Source organism: Camarhynchus parvulus, chromosome 2 (assembly GCF_901933205.1).
Source record: "Camarhynchus parvulus chromosome 2, STF_HiC, whole genome shotgun sequence".
Taxonomy (NCBI): domain Eukaryota; kingdom Metazoa; phylum Chordata; class Aves; order Passeriformes; family Thraupidae; genus Camarhynchus; species Camarhynchus parvulus.
This window is the reverse complement of record NC_044572.1, coordinates 39,576,905-39,597,345: the sequence shown is the minus strand read 5'-3', so window position 1 is coordinate 39,597,345 and position 20,441 is coordinate 39,576,905.

Sequence of the window (20,441 nt, the reverse complement as noted above, 5' to 3'; positions counted from 1 at the left end):
TCGGCTGGGCAAAGATCAGCCCCATGGGTCATTTGGTCTTTCCCAACCTTTGATTGTGTGAAGAACAAGACCATGCCCACATAGGGAGGATGGAACACATTGGCCAGATTGTCACATACAAAGGTAAGTTCTCTGTTTGAGATGGGCCTCCAGCACCCCTGTAAGAAGAAAAGGTTCTTTTGCTCTATTTTCAGAGCTCATTCTTGTGAGAGCCCAGTTAAGCAAAGTTTCTGCTGTTTTCAGCTCTTCTGGACACGAACAAGAGATGGAATCCCATCTGCCATAGGAGAACTTCACCTGGGAGAAAAGTGGAACCTAATGCAGGATTGTGCAGAGCAGGCATTGCCACATGAGTGACCAGGTAAACTCAGCTTCTGCGGGTTTCAGCCTTGGTAAGAAAATACTGGGTGTGGGACAAAGGCATCAGGTATTGTAAATGTTGCAGAATAAAATTGGTCATGGTACATTTGCCATTTCTGTGTGTGCTAAGCTCTAGGGATATAGGGGCGTGCCAATGTTTGGGACAGCGTTGCATGGCAGTGAAGAGTGTGCTCAGATCACAGGATCTGGATGATTTTTTTTCAGAGTGAATGTATGCCTGACCTCTGTTCCAAAATATTTTAAACAGGAAAAAACCACCTGTATTTTCTGACCCTCTGCATGTCTATTTTTCTTCAGCATGAGAAAGACATGGACCTGTTACAGCAGGTCCAGAGGAGGGCCACAGAGATTATCAAGTGGCTGGAGCACCTCTCCTATGAAGACAGACTGAGAGAGTTGGAGTTCAGCCTGGAGAAGTGAAAGCTCCAGGGAGACATGGTACCTTCCAGTAGCTAAAGGGGGCCTGCAAGAAAGATAGGTGAAAAACTTTTTAGCTGGGCCTGTTGTGATAGAACAGGGAGCAATGGTTTTAACCTGAAGGAGGGTTGATTTAGACTAGCTATAAGCAACAAGTTTTTTACAATGAGGGTGAGAAAACACTGGAATGAGTTGCCCAGACATGTGGTGGATGCCCAGTCTGTGGAAAAATTCATGGTCAGGTTGGATGGGGCTCTGAGCAACCTGATTAGTTGAAAATGTCCCTGTTCACTGCAGAGGGTTTGTATGAAAAGACCTTAAAACTTCCTTCCAACAGAAACTATTCTATGATTTCATCTCTGTCCTACTGATGGCCAGTTGTGTCTCACACAGTTCTTCTTGCTGTGAGGTGACCTTTTAATGTTTACACATTGTGCTGCTTACAGCCACAATAACACAACTCAGTGAAGAGTTGGGGAAAACTGAAAGGGTTGCATGGATTTGTTTGGAAAATAGATCAGTGTCTGCAAAATCAGTGTGCTGAGGTTTTATGTTGGTGCATGATTTGGTGTTGGCTGGTTCATGCAGGTAAGGCTGAAGAAATCCCTCTTTGCACCTATAATCCCAGTCCTTTAACAAAGGGCTCTCTGCTCCAGGGAGTGCAGTCGTGTTTCAGCCCATCGCTCAGACTCAGTATGAATGAGAGCAGATTAAAGAAACAGTTAGCATTAATACCCCTCAGTTTAATCAGCACAGAGTCACCAAGCTGTGTCTGGGCAGCCATCACTTGCTCCCTGGAGGCCCCGTCCAGCGCTAGGAGTACACGTGCTTGTGTTTTGCTAAACAAGCTTCAGTCTGTGCTTGCAAGATGCCCTCCACAGGGATGCAAGTCTAAATCACATAGATGCATAGAAAATGACTCTATGAGTGATTAGTTCAAATCTAAGGATTTTAAAAGCGAGACATGGTGGTTTTGTTCACTTGAGGAAACATTCAGCATTTTTTATTGTTATAAACAAAACACCAGCAGATTATAATTACTATTTTCTTTTCTTATTACTCTGGCAATCAAAAACACTAGAGAGAAAACCTGTCTTTGGCCCAAAGAGCTTACAAGCCAAGCATAAGACAAGAGATAGCAGATAAAAGTGATGGACCTGTCCAAGTTGTCTCAGAAGTGAAATTAATAAATAGATGCCTCATTTAAATTTTGTTGTTAAAAAATAAGGAAGGAAATAAAATCTCAGGATTGAACATAGTATTTACACCCGACTCCAAAAGTGAGCTTGTTGTAAGTGCATGAAAAAATGGAAAGGAAATGAGGAGCTGGATTTTTCACAGAGCTGTTATAAATTCCAGTGTTGGTATTTCTCTTATCCGTCGAGACTGTTGTCTCCCAGGAGGAGAAGAGCACAAACACACTGTGAGGCTTTATGCTGTTTTAAGTTTGGGACAAGGGTGTTATTCATGAGAGGGGCTGAAATCAGACATCCAGGTCACGCCAAAGAAGTTTTCACAAATCCTGTGTGCTAGTCCATGACACTTCTGCTATATTTGTGATGCATGCTCTGTAGAAAAAAGTATTTTGTGTAAGCTTCAAAAAACATTTTTCTTCACTGCTGCCCTTTATCTTCACCTGTCAGTCATACTGCTAACTGCAGGCAGAGGCTTGTTTAGCATACTGCAGAGATGTGTCCCTTTGTTCGGTTTACAGATTCTGCACCAAGGACTTGTTTGTTATTTGGCGTTATTAAGCAGCTGATTTTGCAGGAGTACATTTGAGCCATAGATTGTTTGCCAGCAGTTTGTAATAAGCCAAGAATGAGCAACAACATATAATCAAATCCATTATGACTACATTAAGATTACAGTAGAGAAAGGAAATTGAACAAACAGAAGTATTGCAAAAGTACAGCTAAGAACAATGAAGATATCTGAGCAATGCTGTAAACACTTATTACTACTTACATAAGGTCCACATGTCTGTGTACTCTCAAGCCTGAGACTGAACAGACTTTCCTTTTAAGGCTGTGCTCAGATAAGGTCAACCTCTGTTAACATGGAATCATATCAAATACAAATTTCTTTCTCAGCAGCTCTCTTAGAAAAACTGAAACCATTCCTTAAGTGGCCAAAATCTCCCTTCAGTCCTGAAACTTTTATTATTGAAGAAACAAGAGAAATGCAGGTAAGATGATAAAATTCCAGAGGAATATATCAACCTTAGGGAAAATAAATATTTTATATAGACAAATTTAAAATTTAAAAGAAAATAGTAAATACCATACATAATGGAGTACCAGTATTTAAGACTCATTAATGCAATTAATGCAGATACATTTGTCAATGCAGAAAACAAATAATGAAGTAGGTGTAGTGACAGTTCAGGCCTGAATGATCTTCTTCTTGATGTGGGAAGGGAATGGAAGGCAGAAAAAGTAAATACAGGCCACTAGCAGAGAGGAGGTAGAGCACCAGACTCTACAGAAGGCGACTGGGAATAGTTTTGTAAGTCAAATGTGTTTTCCAGTTCTCCCTTATATGACATTTGCTGTGGGAGAGGCGTTGGAGGTGGCTGACAAGAGCAGCGTCTGCCCTGCACACAGCACGCCAGCCCACGCGCTGCCAGCAGCTCTGACTGCCACAGTGCGCACAGGAGGGGCACTTGCAGCAAGATCCAACCAGCCACAGAGGCATCCTGGCTACAGAAAAACATAGTTTCTAAGGGAATGGTCTCAGGCAAGGACTGTTACTGCATGGCAGATCAGAAGTCTGTTTTTCCCTGCCAGCATCTTTTGATGAAAATTTTAATAGCAGATTTCGGATTATTTGGCCATTAAGTGGATTAAGACTTAGCTCAATCAGCTACTCTACCATTAAGATCAGTGGCTTTCCTGGGATTGAATTTATCTAGAAAATAATTATTCACTGTGTTCTCAGAAGGAAGGATTGTATTTCAGTATTTTGGTAGAGAAGACTGCTGAGGCATAACGAGAACACAGAGAAAGAAAATATCTAGCGTGCTGTGCAAATGATATGGTCCTCCTTTCTTCTCTGCATAATTCAGTCCTTGCCAGATTTTAGCAGACAGGCTGCACTCAGTTTGCCTTTCAGAAGCTGATGATTGGAAATGCCAGCTCTCCCCTATTTCCCCGCAATAGGGGAAATGCACCTCCAGACACAGCAAATGACTCCCGCAGAAGGGGGACTCTGAGTAGCTAGAAATCATTACTTTTCCCCCAGGTTTCCCCTCTGATCATTTTGTCATTTAAGCTTAGCACTGTAGGATTAAAACAGGAACTATCTGCAGGATGTAGAGGTAAATTAAGCTTCTTGAGACTGAAGAGATGATCTCTTTTGGTCAGTACATTTACACTGAAGTAAAGCTGGTGGGAAGCAGTCATGGATCTGTCCCACTAGGACAGATCTGGTTGTATCTGGGGTGGGAGGGGGGAGAGGGAATTTCTACCCTCTCTCTGCAGAGCTTTCTGCTCTCATGTAACAAGGCAGTAAAAATTAGTTGGAGGGGAATTCTTATTCTTCTTAGGCACAACCCGCTTGATTACTGCCAGCATTATCACTGCCCTCTGGGAATTAAGTCAATGCCTTTGAAAATTAAATCATGGGGAGTGTTGCTGGTTTTCCAGCAGTTCAAGATCTGAAATGCCTTTCAGACTTCACAGAAAGAAAACCACTGAGCTTTTCTTCATACTCAGAGAATGGCACAATTGTGACCTTTTTTTCAGTTCAGTGTAAACCGTGGGAAGATCAGCTAAGAGCATTGAGCTGAGTTGCCTTGGAGAAGAGCCTTTGTTGGTAAACTCTGCAAGGGGAATGGAAAGTGATCAGCAGTCTCATGGGTCAGCAGCTGGCCTCAAAGGGTGGACTTTTGGCTGTCTGCAACCCAAAGTCCTGCTTGGCCACACAAAATCTGTAGCCTGAACATGCCCAACGCAGCAGCATAGCACCTGTCCAGTGCATGCCTGAGCCATATTTTAAGTCTGGGTCTGAGCTCTACTCACCCATTAAAAAGTAACTGTGCACAAGTTCTCTGTGCAGAGCAGAGATGCAGGGACAGGACAAGTAAAGCCCAGGACTGTGCCATCCCCTGCCTCAGTGTGCTCAGGACATGAGCAGCAGCCAAAGCTGTCATCTCTTGTTCCATGCCTGTGGGAAGCACTGGGTATCTGGTGTCTGGTGCCTAGAGAGACCCAGCTTTACTGGCTGCAGAAGCACAGAGATGAGCTAAAGGCATTATGACAAATGGGCACTGGAGATTATGGGGTTCCTGCTCAGGCACTAGCCCACACTGCTGTTCTCTGTGACTCCTTTACCATGTATTCAGATAATATTTGTATTCTTGATGATCTATAAATTAGATTAAAAGCAGATAGATAAAGCCTGCTGTATAGGATTGGGCTGCTGAGGCATCTGTGCTGGTATCCTGCTCTGGGTTCAGGTGCTCTGAAAAAAAGGCTCACAAAGCTCAGTAAGTGACATGTAGACAAATAAACTTCTCCCTGGTCCCCTCTCACAGAGACTTTGTTCAGATTCAGCTTGGTTGTGTTTAGAGGCATTCAGAATTCCTTCTTTTTTTTCAAGGGGGGAATTATCGCATCACTTTAAAAGAGCAACTGGTTAATGAAGCACTTTTATGATGAAAAATAGTATGTGCATTTTTTGTAAATATGAAAATACAGCATCCTCCTACATGTATTTCCTTAACATCAGCATATAAACATACCAAATATTTGCTCAGTTTCCCCCATAATTTAATATGGAGATCTCTAAGTATCCCTTTCTTGGTGTGCCCTCTCTTCCCCTCTCTCATATCACTTCAATAAAAAGCCAAAATCCACAGGAATATAATAATGCTGTACAAACATCTGAAATGTGAAAAGAAGTGAGAGAAAAACAGTTTCTCTTACACAAAACTGTGAGGGATAAAATGAAGGCTCATCAGCTCTGTGTAAAGAAGCAGAGATTCAGGTCAGGTATAAACCTTCTCCAGTGCTAAAGCAGATCAGGTTGTGGAATTAACCACCTGAAAAGATCACTGAGTCACATCAAAGGAGGGATTGTGGAGCTGGAGGCTGTGGAAATTGCATTGGCCTTAGGATGCAGCAACACAGCCCCAGTAAGGCTGGCTCAGCTGCCTGATCCTGCCACCTCCACCGGGGGTCAGTTTTTATTTCATGCACAATTTAGTGTGACTTTTGCCTTATCTGCATGTAACAAGCTTGTTGTGCAGCTCCTGGTGTCCCCTGAGTGAAGTCTCAGGCTGTGGCTGAGCTTATCCAGCCTCCAAGAGATGGGGAGAGATGACTCTGCCCCAGCTCCTGGGCTTTGCACTCTCTGGGAGCCCTGGAAGGCCAGGAGAGCTCCCTTGTGGGCAGGGCTGGCAGCAGCGCAGGGAGGAGTAAGAGCTGTGGCCCACACCTGCAGCAGGTGAGATGTCAGACCAGCAGTGTCACACAGAGCAGTGCCCCATTCCACTGCTGCTCGTGTTGACCACAGCTAATGAGCTGGAGAGAGCAAACAGCAGAGACATGGAAAACAGCTGGCTTGGCATGGCTGCGAGTGCATCGAGACAAACACTGATCTGTCACTGCCGCTTCCACACTGACCAGGTCACCAGGTGCCAGCAGCCAGGCCGGTGGGAGGAGGATTCTTGCTCCAACACCAGCAGCCAGAACTGCGCTGGGCTGGGGATAGGGAGTCTCTGTGTGTGCAAGCAGACGGTGCCAAGGACTGCATGTTTTTATGTGCTGTGTATTATAACCTGTGCTCCTCATACTGTAATTTCCTTCCCGATTTTTTCTGCTGTGTCTTTCTCATTTCCATGACAGTACCATATTCCCAGTGATACTGACAAGTGCTCACCACTGGGATCAAGAGAAAAAAGGTCCCTGGTCACAGTAATGGTATACAGTGATCCCAACTGAGCTGTAGTGTGATGTCTTTTACTTGCCCAGCCTTTTTTCAAGCCAAAACTGACTTCACTGAATCACAAACTCACTGAGTGGGTCAGGTTGGAAAGGACCAAAGTGGGAGCATTTGGTCCAACCTCCCTGCTCAGGTAGGGTTGTCCTAGAGCAGATGGCACAGGATTGTGTCCAGATGGCTCTTGTGTCTCCCCAGTGGGAGAGATTCCGCACCCTCTCTGGTCAACCTCTCTGAAGCTTCATGGCCCCCTCCAATACTGGATCAGGGTGCACTCAATATCAGTGACAGACAGACAGACTGTGTTATCTATGCATAGCAGCTCTATACAGCAGTTAGGAATTAAAATACCCCAACCCACGCTGAGTTTATCTGTCATTACTCACAAGGGCAGTGTGTAATGGCTCCTTCTGGGACCCAAGCTGGGAAGGATACTCTAAGGGGTTATTGCCAGGCACTGGACAGGCTGCAATGAGAGAGCTGTGCCTGGGTGCAGTCAGCATCACTCCAACACAAGCTGAAACTTGGCACTTCATCCTGGCTGCTCTCAGTGACACTGTCCCAATCCCCAGTGCAAGGCAGCACAGCTGGAACTGCTTTTAGACTGATGGCAGTGAAGTTTTTCCAAACTAATGTCCCAGGCACTATGAGTACTTAAAACAGGGATCTTAAAGAACTCCTCTCTTTTTCAAATCCAGTAAGTATTTTACTACGGAGGCGAACAGAAAGACAAGCCTTGCGGGTTGAGTACATTTGAAATGAAGGTTTGTAATGAAGGTAGTGGGTTCCTAATCTGTGTGTCAGGCTTGTTTTTGAGAGAGCCATCAGTGTGTATACAGCCAACGAGGAGGACACAGAAGGCTGTAATCTGTGGTTTGCAGTAATCATGTGTTCTATGCACTGCCAGGTGCTGTCCTTCTGCTTAGGGAGGTGTTGCTGTTGCTGTAGCTGGTGTCCCAGGCTGGGCACTCAGCAGCTCTAATCCTGGAGAGATATCCGTGTTCAGCTTGCATTGTGTTTGCATGAACAATCATTATTCTATCAAAAGAAGATAAATTGCTAGTCAGAAAATGATTTGAAAGGAGTTTCTGGGAAGAAGGCTGTGCTAAAAACAAATACCTATTTGCATATATGCATAGTGTGAGGATTATCACATAAGGAAAGTAAGATATAATGCAGTTAAATGTGTGTAATGCTTCTCCACACCTCCACATGCTACTGTGGGAATTAAGTTCCTTTCCCCTATAAACTCCTCTCTGTTCTGGCAGGAGAGGGTCTGGAAGGCAGATGCCTGCCACTACTACATGAATTGCACAACAACCATTGTCTACATCCCACTGGTCTGCAGAGACTTTCTATTTTCATACTTTCAGTTTTCAGTCCTATAAAAAAACACTTTAAAGCCCAAAGACAGTTGACTTGCCGCAGATAATTACAACCTCGCTTGGACATAGCTGCATGCTTTTCCTATTTATCCTACCTTGCCTAATGGGAGTATGTCTTGCTATTGAAGACCAGGCCTGAGTCTGTCATACATATCATTTACTAATGTGCTGTTCTCCTGCTAAAGAAAACCCAAAGTCACACGATTTCCTGGAAAACAAAAAGAATATTTAATATATTTATAGATCTCTCATCATTACTAATTATAGGCTGTTGCCTTCTGCTCAGACTCAAAAAAAGCAGTGTGCACAAACATTAAAGTGAAACAAGCATGTAGTATCTTGCATGCTTCTTTGCTTAAAAGGTTGTTTTTAAAAGCTGAAACAAGTATATGTTCTGTGTGTGAATATGGAGCAGAACAAATATGGAGCAGAACAGTACATCATAATTTCAACTGAGATTCAAACCAAGAACCCCCAGAGTACTCCCTGAATAAAATACCTCATTATGTTATGCTCGAAAACACTTTCAGCGCCTGTAACTAAGATCTTTGTCTGCCAAGTTTTCCTGCATTTGAGGAGTAATTAAATTATTCCCACCTTCCTGGAGATAGATTTGCAAGTCAGATAAATTACAGCAACAAGCAGGTAATTAGACAGATGAATGTTGTCATTTACAATGGTATTTATTTAATCTACATTTTCTACTTACAGCTGACTGGACATTAAGAAGGGGGATGTGGACTCACAGGCTGTTTAAAAGCATTGGGTCCACAGTGCCTGAGTAGGTCTAAATTGATGTAACAATTTTCCATTATATTTCCTTCATATTTCTTGCTGTCATGCTTTGCATCAGCTCCTTGCATGTCTCCTACTTTCATTAAGCACTGCCTGAATCACTTTCTCTGTTCCCTGCTATGTGATTTTTCTGTCTCCCATTCTCTAGCCAAACCCCCTTCTTTATTTCCTCCCTGTGATTTGAAAAATGTCTCATCCCATGTTCTGTGCCGGAAGGTGAGTTTGGAAAGGAAGCCACAGGTCACAAAGCCTGGATAATTCACATACAAATATATTTGCACTAAAGGTTAGACACTTGCATCATCCACTTTTCTAGCCTGGGGTGCCAGATAGCTAATGTGTGCTGTAGCTAAATAGCAGCTTGATGTTTTTTTAAAGGTTACATTGCTTTTAGCTTATCTGCATTATGCTGGGCATGGTGTTACTGGCATTTCATGACACCAGCCTTACCTTTATTCTGACAACAATACAGAAATACCCAGAAGCTACAACATGATATAAGCCCTTCATGATGGTTATGCTTAAGGTAACCTTACAGAAAAATGCAGATTTAACTTCTGTCAGAAAAATAAACTTTTCTGAGGGCTGTGGTATAAAAGTGATCTCTCTTCTCATTCTCTTCTACATCTTAGCAGTCATTTAGCTCAGTTTGAAAAACCAAATGAGATAATAAGATTTTTATGTCATATTTTATTCAACCCTTTTTATTGAACTGAAAAGAAACAATGCAGAAGGTAGAACACTTCTTCATCTGTAAACTAGAGGAGGGAAAAAATGCAGTTTCTCTCTTTACCCAAATGGATAGAAAAGAATAAAAAAAGCCCAACGTGCCTCCTCACCCCCATTTTCATTCCCTAAAACACAAAATTAATAAAAGGGAAAGAGCCAGAGGGCAGATGAGCATCTGTCTTTTTCCTATGTCTGTGGAAAAAAAAAAAAAAGAAATTATTTCTTTTGACTTAAAATAATATCTGGTTCAGTAACAATTTTGGATGTTGGAGAAATTACCAACAGACTTTGATTCAAGCCAGCACTTTGAAACACATCTGGAAGGCAGCTGAAGGCCTGGTAAATTTAATGAGTTGAACATTTCTATGCTTCTAAACGAAGCTACTTTTATCCATGTGGCAGTGACAGCTTCAGATTACACAAGTGGGACTCTGCAATCTGCGGGGTTCAGGAAATGCTGTACCAGGGCTTTCAGCCCATCCTTCCTGCTCCACAGATTATGGGTCATTTGAGAACCAAGGAGATCTGTGGAGATGAAGCAGAGAAATTTGGCATTAATGTGTCACTACACATGAGAGAACAATTGTTTGTTTTGATTCTGCACGAAATCCCAGTGCAGATGATGAGAGCATTTCCTCCCCTGGAATTCACCAAGACTTTTGGAAAGAAAAACACGGCAAAGGACACTACTGAACAAGATCAAACATGTAGTAGTCAAATAAACCACAATTTTGATTGAGATGGCAGATGGAGTGAGGGGGTTTTTTAATGCAAAAGGGATTTTAAAATAAGCATTTCTTAGCATCAGGATTTGAATGTGAGGCTGAGAAGGAGCATCTAAAATTACATGAAGATGAGACTACAAGAAGATTTGTTCATTATTAGAGTTAGGTCAGGTAGCTGGACCTAGAAGGAAATTGTAGGAAATGTTCACTGGTGCAGAAATAGAGAATCTCCTGTGGGAATCCTGTTGGCTAACAAGCTGAAGCCCAGTCCCCATTGTGCTGCTGCAGCCACAAAGTCAAATCAGATCCTGGGCTCTATCCTCAGGGACTTTGTGAGCAGAGACAGAGACATGATCATCCCACTCCATTCAGTGAAGGAGAGCATTTCAATATCTATGGAGGTTTATTTTGCTGTAGAATTGAAGAAGGGAATGATAAAAAAACCACACAGTCACAACTTAAAATAGATAAGAGAAAGGTTTAGGTTAGACAACAAGAGAAGTACCAAGCCTGTTGTATGACACTGACTTATGAAATTGCTCCTTACAAAATGCGGCAACAGGTGTTGAAAAGAAACCTAAGGGAAGAAAGCCTTGGGAGTTAATACCACTAAATATATTAGTCTGGTTATACCTGTTTGAGTTCAGAGAGAAAATATATGAATGGTTTTTCCCATCCCTTAACCTCTTGTCTAGCACCAGTACAGTGAAAGGGATGCAGCCATCCTGCTGTACTGTGTGCCAGGTTAACCAGGGACAAGCTGAAGTCCGTTAAAATCTCCCTTTATGTCACTGGGAAGGTTTTTTCACTGGTCCTGGGAAAGAGCTTGCTTTACATTTCAACCCCATTTGTGGAGCTGTTGCTTGGATGTTAAATAAAAATATGGTACCTTATAAAAAAAAATAACTAGCTCTCTGTTTTGTATTTAGAACACATTCTATTGTCAGAATAGCACAAGGAATAGATTGCCAGAAAGGGGAAGAAAAGAGCCCATGAACCCTCAAGGCGTATCACATTATCTCTTTTGGTAAATAGACAATGGTTTATTCCTTGACAAGGAATATTCATTCACCTTCTTTTCTGCATTTTTTTTGTTGTTGAGTGAGTGGGCAGGCTGTGATAAGGGGTACTTAATTTGACATTGCATGTATTTATGACCTACAAAGCTCGATATAGACCAAAAAGAGTGGGCAGGGGATGGAAACTGAGAGCTGGCTTAGCAGCTGAATGCAGACCTAAGAGCCAAGAAATCCTCAGTACTAATTGTACTGCCACTACTGATTTATGGAGTGTCCTTGGGCACTGTTAAAACTTAGCAAGGGTTTTGAGGTGGAAAGAGAGCTATGTGTTTCTATTAAGATGGCATAATGAGGGTTTAATTAGGGAAAAATTGGCTACTTCTCTGCTGAGATGGAATAACTATTGTAGATCTGAATATATAAATACTTTACTGAAGCTGAAAAAGAAGTTATTGTTTCCTCTGACATGAAATCTTGAGAATGGGCCATAGAACAGTTTCAGCATTACAACAGAGATTGTATATAGCTTTGTATGTGCCAGTGTCACCATCAAATGTAAATACACTTTAACTAATTTTAATTTATAATTCATTCTGATTGAAAAGATTGTTTTCATGCCAGGGCAATTAATATAAGCCAATATGTACGCAAGACAGGTAGAAACTTGGCCATATTTCCTTCCCACAGGAGCATTAAGCCAACTTTGACATTTTTATACATTTTTGATAAAATCACTATGATCTTTTCAGGCCAGTGTTTGCTCTGACAGTATTTTTAAGCTTGAAATTCAAAGGTAGATTATTTTAACAAATGTGCACAAAGATTAAAAATTGAATCCCTTCATTGTTGAGACTGCATTGTCTGTTATCTTTGTTTTGAGTAAAACAGATGGTTCATATTGCAAATGATGCATGAATAGGACTTCCCCAATGTGATGCAAATGGATCTGTGAAACTGGCATTGTATGGAGGAAAAGAGGCTGATGTTAGTAGAAACTTCTTGGACAAACATCAGTAATGAATATGTTCTTTGATTATGTTTCACCACCCGTTAAAAAGCAAAGCATGTTCAGAAAAAATCATCAGAGAGAAAGATGTCCTTTCAGAGGCTGATAGTTTCAGGGACAATAAACCAGTCAGCAAGCCAGTGCCTGGTGCTGCTGCTGATTCCCATGGTCACCTTTGGCAAGTGCAGTCACTCAGTGTCTCTGGGTCAGCCTCTGGAACACAAGGGTTACAGCCTCCCACTGTCTATCATCTTTCTGATGTGTTCACACCATAAATGTTTGGGGTAGACATTTTCCGCCAGTGGCTGGCACAACCACTGGACGCTGCTGTATTCCAGAAATTGGAAACAAGCAACAGTGAGATGGGAAAAATATTTCCCTGGGCTTGAATGACCTTCCGTGTGCACTGGATTGTATGGTACAGATATTAGAACATAAAAAAGCCATTTCATTTGAGCAGAGTTTCTCACCTCACTGTTCTTAACAAAGTATTTTCTTGAAATACCTCATTACTACTTTAAGCAAATGAGGATCAGGTCTAAATTCCTCTTTAAGCTCCCAGTTTAGAACACGCCTTAATGAGCTTTCAGTCAGTTCCTACGACTGTCAATATATGTGTTTCAGTGATTAAAATTAAATACATTCCCAGGCTGGTGTAATGCTGCCCGGACTTACAGAATCTTTACAATTGCAGATTCTTACTGTTTTTGAGGAAAATTCAGACCTATCACAGGAAACCAGCATGCAAAAATGGTTTGTATTATCCTTAATTATGGTATTGACAGTGCCCAACAGCCTTGTTTTAAAGTGGAGCACCCCAATCACCATGTTACCAGCTTCTCTATTTTTTGTGTGTTTCACTTCATTTACTCTGTTATCATAGATCACAGAATGGTGTTGTTTTTGGAAAATAGTTAATAAGTTATTTATTTGGGTGTTTGGGCCTGGTAGCCTAAAGGTTTTACAAATTTATGAAATGTCTGGGAGAGCAGCTGCAACAGGTTGAACTGAAGGATGGGAAAATCATGTTCGTAAGAAATAAGAACCCCAAACTCTAGCTTGTCCTTCTATTTGCACATCCGTCTGTCTTGAAGATTTTGATCACATGGGTTCATTTTCATGTGTTTATTGCACCTACTCCACAGGCACCCCAACATGGCCAATATGTGGTCTTGCTGCAAAGTGCCATAATTTATTGCCAATTACCCCCTGGAAAACTTTCCTTTTCCCTGTTCAAATCATGTTGTCAAAGAACACTAAGCCCTCTGTCTTTGCACATCTTTCCACTTGATGGATCTCAGCCTTGTTTTCTCTGTTGATCTTGATGCAGAGCACACAGGTGGAAAGACCCAAGATGGACCGTACCAGGAAGAATCTGAGAGACCCTGGGAAAGAAAGATGATATCCAGGATCACCACTTGGGAAGGCTTAGGCTGAGAAAGGATTGTGACAGAGCATGTGGAAAAAGGAAGGTCTGGAAATTTGAAATTCTAAGAACACAAAGAAGTTTGGAATGCCGTGAAAATTTGCCTTGTTTTAGTTGTTAAATATTATATAATCTGTCCTCTCCTTGCAGGAGTACCTAATTCCTATATTAGTTACAGTTTTTATGGCATACTGGGCACTCCTTGCATATTTGCTTCAGAGCTTACCAACCTGGAAGACATGGCTGAGGTTTGCTCCTTGCCTAATAGAAAAGTCTGATCTTGAACAGGTCTGTCTGGCCACTGTAGTGAGTGATGCTGGCAGTCCTCATAAAATGAAAAGTTCAATATTCTGTGTGTAGAATCACATCCATTTTCACAACATCTGGAATGATTCCCCTGACATTTCAGGGTTCTTTAGCTTAAATGTTCCGTGAAGTCGGTGTACAACTAACAGTTGCTGCTTTTTTTCTGGAGTGAGAAGAGAATGTACAGTTTTGCATCCATTTGTGTGGCTTCTGGGATTTTTTCTGCTTTTAACATTCTCTGGCAATGCCTTATCCTGAGTCTGCCTTTGGCGGCAGCCACAGCACTGAGGGGCCATGCAGGCAGAATAAATAACAAGGCAGTGCTGAGAGGCTTTCCTTGATAAAAAGTTGCTGTAGGCTGGGCAGAGAGGGCATATTTTTTTAGCAAAGAAAAGGCTCCCATGGCTGCTGCTGTAGGAAACGGATCCATTATTGTCACTCTCTCTTCTGGGAAGGGACAGAAGAACTTTTTGATTTTCTTTGGTTTCTCTTGTATAGTCTGCCACAGCAGCCAGCATTAGCAAGGCCAGACCTGTGCTCATCTTTTCAAAATATCACTTTTATTTCTGAATACTGATTACTCAGGCAGACTGCAAGGCAGAGCTGTGAGAGTTTCAAAAGCAGGGCAACAGATTGTTGTACTGAAGCGGTAATGACACGAAAAATGGAGGCAGGGTACAAGCAATCCACTTAAGGGACCTGGAAAAGCTGTGAAGAAAAGGATTGGGGCTGAAAGGCAGATGTTAGATGAAGGAAGTTTTTTACTCAGTACTTGTTAGACCACATCTAGAGTTCTGTGCCCAGCTTTGCCTCCGGCAACACCAAAAGGCACCGATGACCCAGAGCAAGCTCAGCAGAGAACCTCCAAGATGGTCAGGGCAGGAGCACTTGCCTTATGAGGAGAGGCTGGGAGAGGTGGCCTTCTTCCATCAGGAGATTAAAGGCTTTGGAAGGACTTAACAACAGGTGCCTGATGAGTACAAGGAAGTCACGGAAAAGATGGAACCAAGCTGTTCACATTTGGGCACAATAGTGGAGCACAGACAGTCGGATTCTCATGAGATTTAAGGAGAAGATTTTTCACTGTGAGGACAGTCAGGCAGCAAAGCAAGGAGGCTGTGCAGTCAGTCTCCTCTTTGGGAGGATTTTCAAGACCCAATTGGATAAACTCTCAAGCAGTGTGGTCTGAAGCTTACCTTGTTTTATGCAGGGGCTTGAGCCAGAGACCTCCTGACCCTTTCCACCTGAGTTACCCTGTGATCCTGATTACCAGCCCCTCCATCCTGCTGAATATAATGGCTGCTCTGCACAGCTCACTACACCTCAGTCATCACCCAAAACAGCCACTACATGAAATCCTAACATCAAGAAAAAAATGTGCAAGCCTCCAAGCTCCAGGATCCTTGCAATTTTATAATTTGTTGAAGAAACAAACCTTGAAATGTTGACCTCAATGTCTTCAGTAGAGGTTCAGAGCTGTGGAGAGCATGAAACAATGGTTTCAACTCAGAAATATTCCCCATGTGTATTGTATTAAGCCTGAAATCTTCTGCTCTCAGGCCATCAGGGCAAGTTAGTGCTGGATGCTCTACATTGCTTAGGGGTCCAGCAAAGTCAAAGACTGGGGTACCAGGAGAAGTTTAAGATGTTCTTTTCTTTCAGAGTGTGACAGAGGAAATGGTGTTGATCTTCTCATGCCCTCTGGTTTGCTGTTATTACACATGTATGATGGTTCTCTGCTTTGAACCTCACACTTTAAGATGTAAATATAAACCACAGGGCTGGTGTTTTGTAACAGTGTTAGAGAGAGGTAAACAACAGCTACCAGTTGGAACTCAGCACTTGAGAAAACACACAAAGGAAGGTAAAGAAATTACAGAAAAAAAGGTCTGCCAGGTTTAGCATAAGAAGGACTTTTTTGACTCATAGTACAAGCAGAGGATGCGATAAAAGACCACCTTTGCAAAGTGAAAATAGGACCATTCATAACGTCAATAGACAAAAAAAAGAAAGAAATTGACAAAATAGACAAAAAAAGAAAGAAATTGACAAAATTCTCCAAATATTCTGCATTTGGAGAAAAGCAGGCTGTAAGCCTATGCCACTTCAAATATTTTCCAGTCCATTGAAAAATAAGAAAAATTTTACCATGTCTTTAAGAAGAATGTTTATAAATCACCAGACTTTCATCAAAATGTACAGCCAATTGCTTCAATCCTTTGGTGATGGTACAGTAAAAAGGAAAAATGGGTTAACATGGCCAACCACCTTGCTATCCTGATGTATGTCCCTTGCAAGATAAGGGAAAAATTAACAAGATTTAATTAATGAAGATGTAAATAGATGTAAAAGGTGTGAATACCATTTCATGACAGTCAATATGATGCTGTTAAAAAACAAATCTTGTCAATACAGCCTGATTTTACTATGAATTATGTGTTTGGCTGATAATCACTGTCATGTAGACATAAAAGATTTCTATGGTTTAATGTGTACTGTTTGCTGGCATAGAATAATCTGAGCTTTTCAAAAATGAGCAACTGCATGGCAAGGTTGCAAAAATGAGCAATTATTGTCAATAAAGCTTGGATAAGATGAATTTAGAACTTGCTAAATGGCAGATTGCAAAGCTGTTGCTAGCATAAAATTTTCTCTGAATATGTTTCTAGTGGCATCCCATGGTGGTATGTACCAGAAACAGTGTTGACCAACCAATTTCATCAGTGATCTGGAATTAAATGCAACATTCCTGCTGATTTAAAACAAACCTGTGAATATCACATATGCTGCTGGAATAGAAATTATAATGCCATGACAACTATATGAAATGCAGGGAGTTTAGGTGTATGAGTGTAATCAAATAAAGCTTTTTAATACGGCCGAGACTGTATCTGCAGAGTTGTGGAAGCAGCATTGAAAAGGAGAGTCTCAGAGTTGCCACAGAGCAAGCAGAGTACCCCTGTGATGCTCTGGCAATACAAGCAAATATAATGCTCAGCTAAATAAACATGAGATAAACAAGTAGGAGCAGGGAAGTGATTTCACCAGAACTGAAATATTGCATGAAGTCCTGATGCAGGCGTCTTGAAAAACATTTTGGAAAATGAAAATGTGCAGAGATGATTTGAGGCCTGACGAGTTTGAGAAAAGGGTTTATTTGTAGAGAGTTTGATCTATTTATTGTGAAGTAGCTTGATAGCAGCTGAAATAGGGAAAAAAAGGAAGGTAGGGGGTGGTGAATACTTAATCTAGTGAGAAGAGTTCAGCAAGAAACAAGAACAGGGTTATTAAGCCCAAATTTTGGAAGCCAGAAAGGGTTGTAGGACAAGAAGATCCACCATTTTTTTAACATTGGGGTATGAATCTTTGAAAATAAATTTTAAAAGGGATGGTAAATCTGTTTCTGAATCTTAACCTCGATTAAGAAGAAAATGCCTTGAAAAATAGTTTTTAGTCAGACAGAGATCATCTGGTGCGGTAAAAGAAAAACTCCTTAAGCATTAAATTGGTTAAACAGACAAGAGCCACTCTGAGACCTTCCCTCCTGTTACCACTTAGGTCTCTCAGAGGTGTCCAAGGATGGGCATGTGAGGGTAATTTTATGCTTGTGCTTATGTTTTTGGTTTAAATGCCTGTAGGGTTTTGTGCCTACAGGTAATTTTGTCTTTGTGCTTTTGTTTTTGGTTTAAATGCCTATAGGGTTTACCCCCACCCGTGGGGCTGTCTGTGCTCTAGCAACACCAGTCATACTCATCCTTTTTGTTGCATGTTGAATGGTTATCACAGTCTTTCTGAAATGAGAAGAACTGTCTCTGTCTGTCCCCACATTCCCTCCAGGCAGGGAAGAAGCACTAGGAAAACATCCTGCCAAGAGAACTTTGTTTTCTGAAACTTGTAAGTAAGAAACAATTCGTGAAGGAGGTGTGAGCCATTGTGTTTTCTCTCTGGAAGGATCCCTTTCCATATTATTGAGACTGGTCTTATTACAGCCATCTCCAGCTGGCAGGAAAGTTATGTATGTACTCAATAACAGCAAACATCAATGAAATGAGCCTTTAGAGCCCCTTACTGTGCTTGAATCACCTTTATTGATGCAGTGGGATGCAAACTGCATTTGCAATAGCTGTAGCTGATGGACCTCAGGACCAGACGGAGGAAACTGCCTGCAACTGGGGAGAGCAAATTTAAACTGCTCCCGAGTGCCCCAAAATAACCTCTCAAGCAGTCAGGGTTACAGGAGCAAAAACAGAGCCAGCACTGCTACAGTCATCACCCAGCCAAAAGTGCTCTTCCAGAGAGGCACTTCATCTGCCTGAATAAAGCAGGGGTGGGAGTCACTCACCTAAATGTAGGTCACCTGGGCTGAGTGGCAACCGGAGAGGTCAGTGCTGAATGGGCACCAAAGTGTGATTCAGCCCACCCTAAAATAGACATCTAAATTAAGGCTCCACACAAGTGTCTTCTCTCTCTCTTGGCTGCACAGGGAGTTTTCTAAGTGGCTCAGCTACAGACTGCTCTGCTGCAGATGTCTGCCTTCATTAACTTTTAGGGTCTTACGACCAACTCAATTTCTGCCACCTGTGAGCACAAGGAAAGGGCCCTGATGGGCCACAGCCACACTTGTCGTGCACACAAAAAGGAGCAGATGTGATTTCATTGTGTTCCACATGCAAAAAAAGGCACATTCACACTGGCTGGTGAGCACTTACTGCATGCACGGCAGGGAGGCAGTCTGGGCTGTGGTCATCCAGTCTTTGCTAGCAATCTTTGGACACTGCTTATAAATGAGTGAAAGGGATTTCTCAGCTTTTTTCCCTGCTCGTTATGAATGAGGATGGATCCAACATTGGTATCAAAAGGTGACATGCTCATTCCACTTTCCAGCTGAGGGCAAACCGAAAAAAGCCAGTTCAAACTTTGCAGCAGTGACATGTGGATAATATGGTGGTGGAGTTTTCCTGTGTTTTCTGATGATAAATGGCAAGTAAAGGTAGGGCTTCACATTCCCAGAACCAAAGTGCCACCAGTGGCATTATCAGAGGGCTGCAGGAGGAGTGATGGGCTGGGTCCTATTGCAGCTCAGTGCTAGGAGGTAAAAACAGCATTACTGGAAAATTGACACAGAGCTCTGGGGTTTCCTGTGTCCTGTGGGATACAGTGCTCGTTTTGAAAGCTATAAAACTAGTCAAATGACTTGAAAACATCTCATCATTTCATTCACTGGGAAAAATATAATCTCTGTCAGAAATGGACCATGAAGCAGTATAACAAAAGCAAAGATTAGTTCAAGATTCCTGGCATTCTTTCAGTTGGACATAATTTTACTTGTGTGAGACCATTTCCCTGCAAATGGAAGACTGCAGTTACAATGCGATGGAAGAGAGGAGGGGAATTTGCAGTAGACTAACAGAGAATAATCTGATACCAAAGAGAAGCCTCTGACGTGTAGATTTACACAGTTCAAATAAATGAGAAGCTGGCCAGTAAGCCTCTTAAAATGCCAAGAGTGCTTGAAAAGGGCTGATAAGCAAGTTGCCATGTAAAAAATGTGGTGATGTCACTGTAGGTGACATCAGAAGCAGCTCTTTGAGCAACTTCAGAAAACCCAGACCATGAAGTTTTACATGAAAGAGGACCTTAAATTCCTAACACACATAATGTGTCTTAAAATAAATATTTTTATCTTTCCAATATACATCTTTTGTCTTTCATTGTGGTTCTTGCTTTCACCTCTTGTCTAGGACCAAATTAAGAGCCAGTAGTAAATATCGGTTTTCCATTCTCACATGTCACATAGGCCAGAAGACACACCGTGCTTAAAAATATTTTCAGAGACTAGACACAGAGGATGTGTGATGGAAAGAACCTGAGGACGTGCATTATTTCTGTAGTGAAATAAAGCCTGCAGTAGTACTAGCCGAGGGAAGCATCCTGGTGGTGGTACCAAATAAAATGGGACAAATATGTATGGCATGCACAGCATGTCTCAGCCCACACTCTGTCAAGTGAGACCCAGTCAGCCGGCAAAGGAGGGTACACACAGGCAAGTCAGGATCTGTTCCAGTGGAAGTGGATATTGGGCTGGGCCTTGTTACGTGCAAGCACAACTGATTAAGAAAACTGCACTATTGTGAACTGTAGAAGTTGCTAATTCCACCAAGGGGAATGGCCTTTACCATTTGTGCTTCTCCCAAACGCATCTGCTGGAGCCAAGATGCTGCTGGTGCTTCTGCAGTGCTGCTTCCCTTTGTGCTGGAATTGTTTCACTCTGAATTCATGCTCCCAAAGCCCTGCTCTGCTATTTGCCCT